The following is a 9074-nucleotide window of genomic DNA, read 5'->3' as shown; positions in this document are numbered from 1 at the left end:
AGATATTTTCTTTATTTACATGTCATATGATATCTCCTTTTCCAGTTTCCCCTCTGAAAAAAAAAAGAAAAAATAAAATAAAATAAACAAAAGCAAAAACAAACAAACAAAAAACCCTGTTCCCTCCCCCCTCCCCCTGCTCACCACCCCACCCTCTCCTGCTTCCTGGCCCTGGCATTCCCCTACACTGGGGCATAGAACCTTCACAGGGCCAAGGGCTTCTCCTCCCATTGATGACCCTAATCACTTTTTTAATGTATGCTTTTTATTAATCCTTTGGGAATTTTATACATGTGCACTTTGGTCATATTCTCTCCATTCCTTTCCTAAGTCCTCCGAGGTCTACCACATCACCTTCAAAGATTTGTATATTAGAATATGTGTTGCTTTATTGGAAAATATTAAGAGGGGACAGTCGAAGCACAAAGCTCCTGTTGGTACTATTTTTCCTATCATTTAATAAATTTGAAACTGTTTCCAAATAAAAAGCCTTAAGAATCAGTTTGTATTACTGGATTAAAAACATGATCTCCTAGCTGGGTACTGGGCCACAAGTTTCCAAAAGCAGGACGTGGAAGGCAGAATTTGCATTACAAATTCTAGGCCAGCCTGGTCTACACAGTGAATTCCAATCTCTCCAGAGCTACACAGTGAGACCTTGTCTCAAATGAAACAGACAAAATAAAAAGATAATCTCTGGTGTGTTTAAATTTCCACTTATGCTGCTTTTCAAAAAGTGAATAACTACATTAATATTTTTAATAATGATACATTGCCACCCTGTGTTCAATTTCTGCAACTACTAATCTTAGAGCCATCTATTAATTACATCTGGAAACATCAGCAGCAGAAAGGAGACACAGCTGAGAATATTCTGAGGAGCACCCACCCTTTGGAGCTAATCTCAGGGAAAGACACAGAAAAGAATTTCAGGATAAACCAGCGTCCTGGCTGGCTTTATGAGTCAACCAGACACAAAGTAGTCATCAGAGAGGAAGGAACCTCAGCTGAGGAAATGCCTATATAAGGCATTTTCTCAATTAGCGATCAAGGGGGAGACCCCAGCCCATAGTGGGCGGTGCCATCCCTAGGCTGGTGGTCTTATGGTCTGTAGAGAGCAGGCTAAGCAAGCCATGGAGAGCAAGCCAGTAAGCAGCACCCCTCCACGGCCTCTACATCAGTTCTTGCCTCCAGATTCCAGACCTGCTTGAATTCCTGTTCTGACTTCCTTTGATGACTGTGATGGTTGGTATATGCTTAGCCCAGGGAGTGGCACTATTAGGTGTAGCCTTGCTGGAGTAGGTGTGTCACTATGGGCGTGGGCTTTAATACCCTCGTCCTAGCTGCCTGGAAGCCAGTATTCTGCTAACAGCCTTCAGATGAAGATGTAGAACTCTCAGCTCCTCCAGCCCCATGCTGGCCTAGAAGCTGTCATGTACCCTCTTTGATGAATGGGCTGAACCTCTGAACCTGTAAGCCAGCTCCTGTAAACAATTAAATGTTGTCCTTATAAGAGTTGCCTTGGGGGGCTGGAGAGATGGCTCAGTGGTTAAGAGCACTGCCTGCTCTTCTAGAGGTCCTGAGTTCAATTCCCAGCAACCACCTGTAATGGGATCTGATGCCCTCTTCTGGTGTGTCTGAAAACAGTGACAGTGTACTTACACATATAAATAAAATCCTAACTAAGACAATGATGACCAGCAATATGGAAGTGTAAGCCAAATAAACCCTTTCCTCCCAACTTGCTTTTTGGTCGTGATGTTTTGTTGCACCAATAGAAATCCTAACTAAGACAGCCTGAGTAAAGCAAAGTCAAGCAGTTTATTAAGTAAAAATCAGGGACAGCACATGTTCCAGATTTAAGTATGGATACACGCACATGTACACACATGCAAGGGGAGGGGGAGGAGGAGAAGGAGGAGGAGGGGGACTAACCGACTTGGGAAACAGACATCACACCAGGGCATGTGCTGACTTCTCAAGAAAATCACCCTTCAGTATTGTTACTATGGTTCTATATGCGGTGATTCTGTGGCTCTCTAAGCTACAGTCCTCGAAGGAGGTAATCTCCACCAATGTGTAGAGATTAAGGAAATTACAAGTAAAATTTGAAAAATAAATGAACATATAGGAACCCATTTACTTTTTTCTTATCTTAAATAATTTCTTCTTCTTTTTCTTTTTTCTTTTTGGTTTTTGGTTTTTTTGAGACAGGGTTTCTCTGTATAGCCCTGGCTATCCTGGAACTCACTCTGTAGACCAGGCTGGCCTTGAACTCAGAAATCCGCCTGCCTCTGTCTCCTAAGTGCTGGGATTAAAGGCATGTGCCACCACTGCCCGGCCAAATAATTTCTTTTTGTAAATGAACTTGCAATGTGGTTTTGGTTTTTGTTAGTCCACAGAGCCCCTAAGTGCATTTCTCTAACTCCCCCAAATCAAGCCAGATCTCTCCCTCTCCCCTTTCTCCTTTCTCTTTCCCTCTTTCCCTCTCTCTGTCTCTTTCCTTTCTTCCTCCCCTCCTCTACATCTCCCTCTCCCTACTTTCTCTCCCTTCCTACCTCCCCACCCTCAGAGTTGATAAGAAAAGAGAGCATGCTGTGCAGTGGCTCTGCAGACAGGCCAGGCTCGCTCTTGTGGTTTGAAGCTTATCCACGCCCTGACACTTAGAGAGTCCGAAGCACATTTCCTTCCCTGTATTTAAGGGAAGGCTCTCCCCCTTCAGTGCCCCACCATCCTGCCTTCTATTTCTCTCATCTCCCTAATGCTCTCTCCCACCAAGGCCTGGCCCCTGAGGCCTGGAGACCCTCCTAATGAAGATCATTCTGAAGGGTAATATCCAGTCAGCTATTTTTCACAGATCTGCTGTTCTGCTTGTTTTAAGTTGTACACTTTATGAAGTGCATTGTTTAGACTTAGGGGTGAGGGGAGCACTCATACTCTTCTACTCAGGACTCCAAGCATTCTTGTCTTAGGAAGGCAGAGTTGAGTTGTTGCTTGAGATTTATTAATTAAGGGAAACAAAGATTATCTCTTAGATAATGATAACATCTCTCAGCCAGTAGGAAATGCAGACAAGATCCAAGGGGAGGAAATTCTTGGCATCCCATTTCCCCCTTAATTTTTCCTGTCACTTTATGCTACTTCAGAAATGTCTTTGTGTCAATTTTTTTGGAGTTACAATATGAGATTATGAGAAGAAAGATTATGAGAAGAAAGCATGTGATGTCAAACTTAGTTTAAAATAGCCATAAAATAGCCATAAAACACTAAATGCTGAAAGTAGACCTGCACAGTGTAGTATGAAATATATTTTCATGTTCCTTTAATTTCATAAAAATCTTAAAGAGGTGTGGAAGTAGCTGAGCATAGGGACCAGCTATCATCAGCACCAGATAAGCCAAACGTTGACTCTTTCCTTTCTCTCTAAACTGACTGCGTGTGGGTGTGTATACACAAATGTATATGTGTATGTGTACATGTGCATGTGTGTGTACGTGTGTGCACCTATGTGTATGTGTTTATGTGTGTACCTATGTGTGTATGTGTGTTTATGTGTGTTCATATGTGTCTTTATGTGTGTGTATTTGTATATATGTTTATGTGTGTGTTTATGTATATATGTGTGTTTGTGTGTGTGTGTATGTGTATGTGTGTTTGTATGTATATGTTTATGTGTGTGTGTGTTTATGTGTGTATGTGTGTATGTGTATTTGTGTGTATGTGTTTATGTGTGTATTGTGTATATTATGTGTATGTGTGTTTATGTGTGTGTATGTGTATTTGTGTATATGTGTGTTTATGTGTATGTATGTGTTTATGTATGTGTATGTGTGTGTTTGTGTGTGTGTGTATATGTATGTGTGTATGTTTGGGTTTATGTGTGTGTGTGTGTGTGTGTGTGTGTGTATGTGTGTGTATACATATGTGTATGCCTAGTCCAGTCAACTCCATGACAACAAAAAAAGAAAGTTGGGCTTAACATGGCTTAAAATAAAACCTTTTAAAAGACATAATAATTGGAAACAAATGTCTTAAAGCAATGTCTTTAACACGTTTCACTCATTCGGATAATTGTTTAGTGACCCCACAGATTATAGACATGATCCAAATTGTACAACAATCCTCAGAAAAGTAGAATGAAAAATGTTGAGTTCGGTGGTGACTTCCTCAGTCATCTCTAACCCAATCAGTTCTGGGGTTCGGAATCATCTTCAGGAACGAATGCAACCTGCTTGTGACCACCCAGCATTTGGTATTGACCTTCAGCAGACCAACTTTAGAAGCAATACATGCTGTACAGAATCATATGAGTGTTGTTTACAAGTCATCTCAAGTCTTAAGCTAAGTCCATTTCCAGCACATATTGAGTGTTTCAAAATATTGTTACTCCTAGTTTTCCATTTCCCAACAAGGAATCACCTGGGATTGACCCTTACACACTAAGAATGGGCAACTTCAATGCACCACTCTCACCAATACACAGGGCATCTGTACTGGCTGGTTTTGTGTGTCAACTTGACACAGGCTGGAGTTATCACAGAGAAGGGAGCTTCAGTTGGGGAAGCTCCCCTCCATGAGACCCAGCTGTGGGGCATTTTCTCAATTAGTGATCAAGGGGGTAGAGCCCCTTGTGGGTGGTGCCATCCCTGGGCTGGAAGTCTTGGGTTCTATAAGAGAGCAGGCTGAGCAGGCCAGGAGAAGCAAGCCAGTAAGGAACATCACTCCATGGCCTATGCATCAGCTCCTGCTTTCTGACCTGCTTGAGTTCCAGTCCTGACTTCCTCTGGTGATCAACAGCCATGTGGAAGTGTAAGCTGAATAAACCCTTTCCTCCCCAACTTGCTTCTTGGTCATGATGTTTGTACAGGAATAGAAACCCTGACTAAGACAGCATCCAACAAAAACAAAATAGAAATGGTGGGGTAAAGAATATAAATCAAATGAACCCAACAGATATTTACAGAACATTTTACCAAACACAAAATTATATACCTGCTGCTCTGCACCTCATGGAACTTTTCCCAAAACCGACCACATATTCAGAACAAAACAAATCTCAACAGATACAAGAACATTGAAGTAATACTCCACATCCTATCAGACCCTGATGGTTTAAAAGCTAGATATCGGGGCTGATGAGATGGCTCAGCAGGTAAGAGAACTGACAGTTCTTCCGAAGGTCCTGAGTTCAAATCCTAGCAACTACATGGTGGCTCACAACAGCTACAGTGTACTCAGATACATAAAATAAATAAATGTTAAAAATAAAAAATAAATAAAAGCTAGATATCAACAAAAACAGAAACCTTACAAACTCATGTAAACTGAACAACTCTCTATAGAATGAAGAGTGAGTCAAGACACAAATTAAGAAAGAAAAAAAAAAAGACTGTCTACAATTGAACAAAAATCAACATACATATACCCAAACTTATGGGACACAATGAAAGTGGCTCAAAAAGGCAAGTTCATAGCACTAAGTGCCTACATAAAAACACTGGAGAGATCTCATGCTAGCTGCTTAACATATGGCACACCTGAAAGGTCTAGAACAAAAAGAAGAAATCACACCGAGGAGTAGATGCCAAAAAAATAATCAAATCTAGGGCTAAAGTCGATAAAATAGAGGCAAACAAAAGTAATACAAAGAATCGATGAAATAAAGAGATGGTTCTTTGAGAAAATTAATAGAATTGACAAACCCTTATCCAAATTAACTAAAAGGCAGAGAAAGAAAATCCAAATTAACAAAATTAGAAATGAAAAGGGAGCACTAAATAGACATCTAGGAAGTCCAGAGAATCACAAGGGCAGACTTTAAAATCTGTGCTCCCCCAAATTGGAAAATCTATAAGAAATGGATTATTTTCTAGAGAGGTACCACTTACCAAACCTAAATCAAAATCAGATAAGCATTTTTAGGCAGACCATAATACTCAATGAAATAAAACAGCCATTAAAAGACCTCCAAGAACAACAAAAAACCCAGGGCCAGATGGCTTTAGCACCAAATTCTACTAGACTTTCAAAGAAGAGTTAATGCCAATGCTCAGTTGTTCCACAAAACAGAGACAGGAAGAACATTGCTCAATTCATTTTATGAGGCCATAGTTACCCTGATACCCACACTCCAGAAAGGTTCAACTCAGAAAGAGAATTACAGACCTGTTTCCCTTATGAACACAGCTGCAGAAATACTCAATAAGACAATCGCAAACCAAACTGAAGAGCACATGAAAAGGACCATCCACCATGATCAAGTAGGCTTCATCTCAGAGATGCAGGGATGGTTCAAAACACAAAAATCAGTACATGGAATCTACCATGTAAACAAACTGAAACACAAAAACCACATGATGATTTCATCAGGTATAGAAAAGGCTGTTGCCAAAAGCCAACACCCCTTCATGATAAAAGTCCCAGGGAGAGTAGATAGGCAATGCACATACCTCGATATAATCAAGGCAGTTTACAGAAAGCCCATGTTCAGTGTCAGCTTAAATGGAGAAAAACTCAAAGCAATTCCACTAAAATCAGAAAGAAGACACCGTTGTACTCTCTTTCTCCATACTATTTCAATATAGCTCTTGAATTCTCAGCTAGAGTAATAAGACAACCTAAGAAGATTAAGGGGATACAAATCGGAAAGGAAGAAATTAAGGAGTCTTTATTTGCAGATGATGTAATAGTATCATAAATGACCTCAAAAATTCTACCAGGAAACTCCTACAGTTGAGAAATCCTTTCAGCAAAGTAAATGGACACAAAATTGACTCACAAAAATTAGTAGCTTTCCTAAGTATAAATGAAAACGGACTGAGAAAGAAATCAGGGAAATAATACCTTTCACATAGGATTAAATAATATAAAATATATTGAGGGTACTGCTAACCAAACAAATAAAATATTTTTTAAATGATTTATTTATTTATTTATTTATTTATGTAGGTTCTCTCTCTCTCTCCCTCTCTCTCTCTTTTTTTCTCTTTCTCTCTGCTTATTTACCTACTTCATGTATGTGGGTACACTGTTGCTGTCTTCAGACACACTAGAAGAGAGCATCGGATCCCCATTACAGATGATTGTATGCCATCATGTGGTTGCTGAGAATTGAACTCAGGACCTCTGGAAGAGCAGTCAGTGCTCTTAACCACTGAGCTATCTCTTCAGCCCTCAAATAAAAGATTTCTACGGGATAAGAAAGAGAAGAACAAGTCCAAAAGAGCCGGTTGTCTGCCAATCAGAAGACGAAGGGCAAGGGCCCTACTGCGCCCACGGATGAGGACACCTTCTCTTCAGCTTCAGCTCTTGGTGGCCTCAAGGATGTGCGTGCTCCATGGCCTATCCGCTCCACATCACTGCTAAGCCACCATTATAACCCCACGCCCTGGCTGCTCGTCCCACCAGCTCAGAGGAGACGAGTTCGTAGGAGACGTGCATCAAGATGGAGACGTGCATCAAGTGAAGGCGCTGGTGCCCACTCCCAGCCTAGGACCAGTCAATGGTGTGCGCAAGGAGCTGCGGGACCTGCAACCCAGGGAGCTACTGCAGCCTAGGGAACTACTGCAACCCAGGGAGCTACTGCAGCCCAGGGAGCTGCGAGACCTGCCACCAGAGCCGCGCCCTGAGTCCTGCTGCAGCTCCAGCTTACCTAGGGACCTGAGCCTCCACCTGGAGCAAAGTGTGCCTGTAGTAATCGGACTCCCATCTCAGGACTACCTTCAGTACAACGTGCTTTTAGACGACCTGATGTGCCCTCTTGAAGGATTGTGCAGCTGCTGCCTGGATATGCCTTTTCCAATGGAGGTGTTAGCCGTAGCCCTGCCAGGGACAAGTGGCCCCTTCTTCGGAGTTGATTGTCACGTGGACCAGGAACTGGTTGTAGGCCTTGTGGTGAACAACTTGTTGACTGGCACCATAGGAGTCATGTTGCAGAGCCCTAGAGGAGGTCATGATGACGCCCTTCCCTTCTCGCCGTCGATAACTCCAATGCAGAATAACCCAATCCAAAGCGGCTTCCCAGGCCCAGATTTGCACAGGGTCGATAGTGTTCGCTGTCATTTGAATTTCGATCCCAACTCTGCCGCTGGGGTTACTAGAGCTTATGACTCGGTGCAAAGTAGTGGTCCCATGGTTGTTACAAGTCTTACGGAGGCGAGGCAAGGCGTTGAAGAAGCTTGCAAAACAGGGGTGGTCCTGGGGCCCCATCACACGCTGGGAGGCAGAGGGAAAGTTGGCAAATGTCCCAGATGGTTCTTTTCTTGTTCGGGATAGTTCTGACGACCGTTAGTTACTTTTTAAGCCTGAACTTTTGCTCCCATGGTAAAACACGTCACACTAGAATTGAGCACTCAAATGGTAGGTTCAGCTTTTAGGAACAACCAGATGTGGAAGGGCATACATCTATCTATAGTTGACTTAAACATTTACATATACACTGAAAACTGATTTTTTAAGTCTCACACTTTAAAAATGATTTGTTCAGAATTATGAATTAATACAATGTTGATAAACGGAATGCAAGTCTGCAACATTTTTTACAATACTTTTTAAAATTAAGTTTTAAGGATATGATAATTGTCTTGGTTGTAAGAAGTTGAATTTTTCTGTCACTTTCATTTTCATCTTGTCTCTTTAGATAAATTGCCTTATATTAAAAATTGAAATAAAAAAAGATTTACATGATAGACACTTAAAGTCTTTGAAGAAGTAAACTAAAGAAGATATCAGAAGCTCGAAAGATCTCCCATGCTCAGAGATTGGTGTGATTAGCAGGAAAAATGGCCACCCTATCAAAAGCAATCTACAGATTCAATTAAATTCCCAATCAAAATGCCAATACAATTCTTCACAGATCTTGAAAGGACAATTCCTGGATTCACATGGAGCACACTCACAAAATTGAGAATAGCTAAAACAATCCTGAACAATAAAAGAAATGCTGGAGGTACCACCCTATCTGATATCAAGCTGCACTGCAAAAGTACAGTAATAAAAACAGCCAGCATAGCATTATCAGAAAATCAGACATTTTGATCAATGGAATCAAATTGAAGAGTCAGATATAAACCCGT

General features: G+C 41.3%; 1 pseudogene; it reads left to right on the top strand.

Moving 5' to 3' along the window:
* Nucleotides 1–4143: 4143 nt before the first annotated feature.
* LOC116094257 lies at nt 4144–8417 on the top strand (annotated as a pseudogene).
* The last annotated feature ends 657 nt before the right edge of the window (nt 8418–9074 follow it).

Source organism: Mastomys coucha, unplaced genomic scaffold (assembly GCF_008632895.1).
Source record: "Mastomys coucha isolate ucsf_1 unplaced genomic scaffold, UCSF_Mcou_1 pScaffold16, whole genome shotgun sequence".
NCBI classification, from domain to species: Eukaryota; Metazoa; Chordata; class Mammalia; order Rodentia; family Muridae; genus Mastomys; species Mastomys coucha.
Note: the sequence above shows the minus strand (reverse complement) of the source record. Positions and strands in the feature narration are given on the sequence as shown.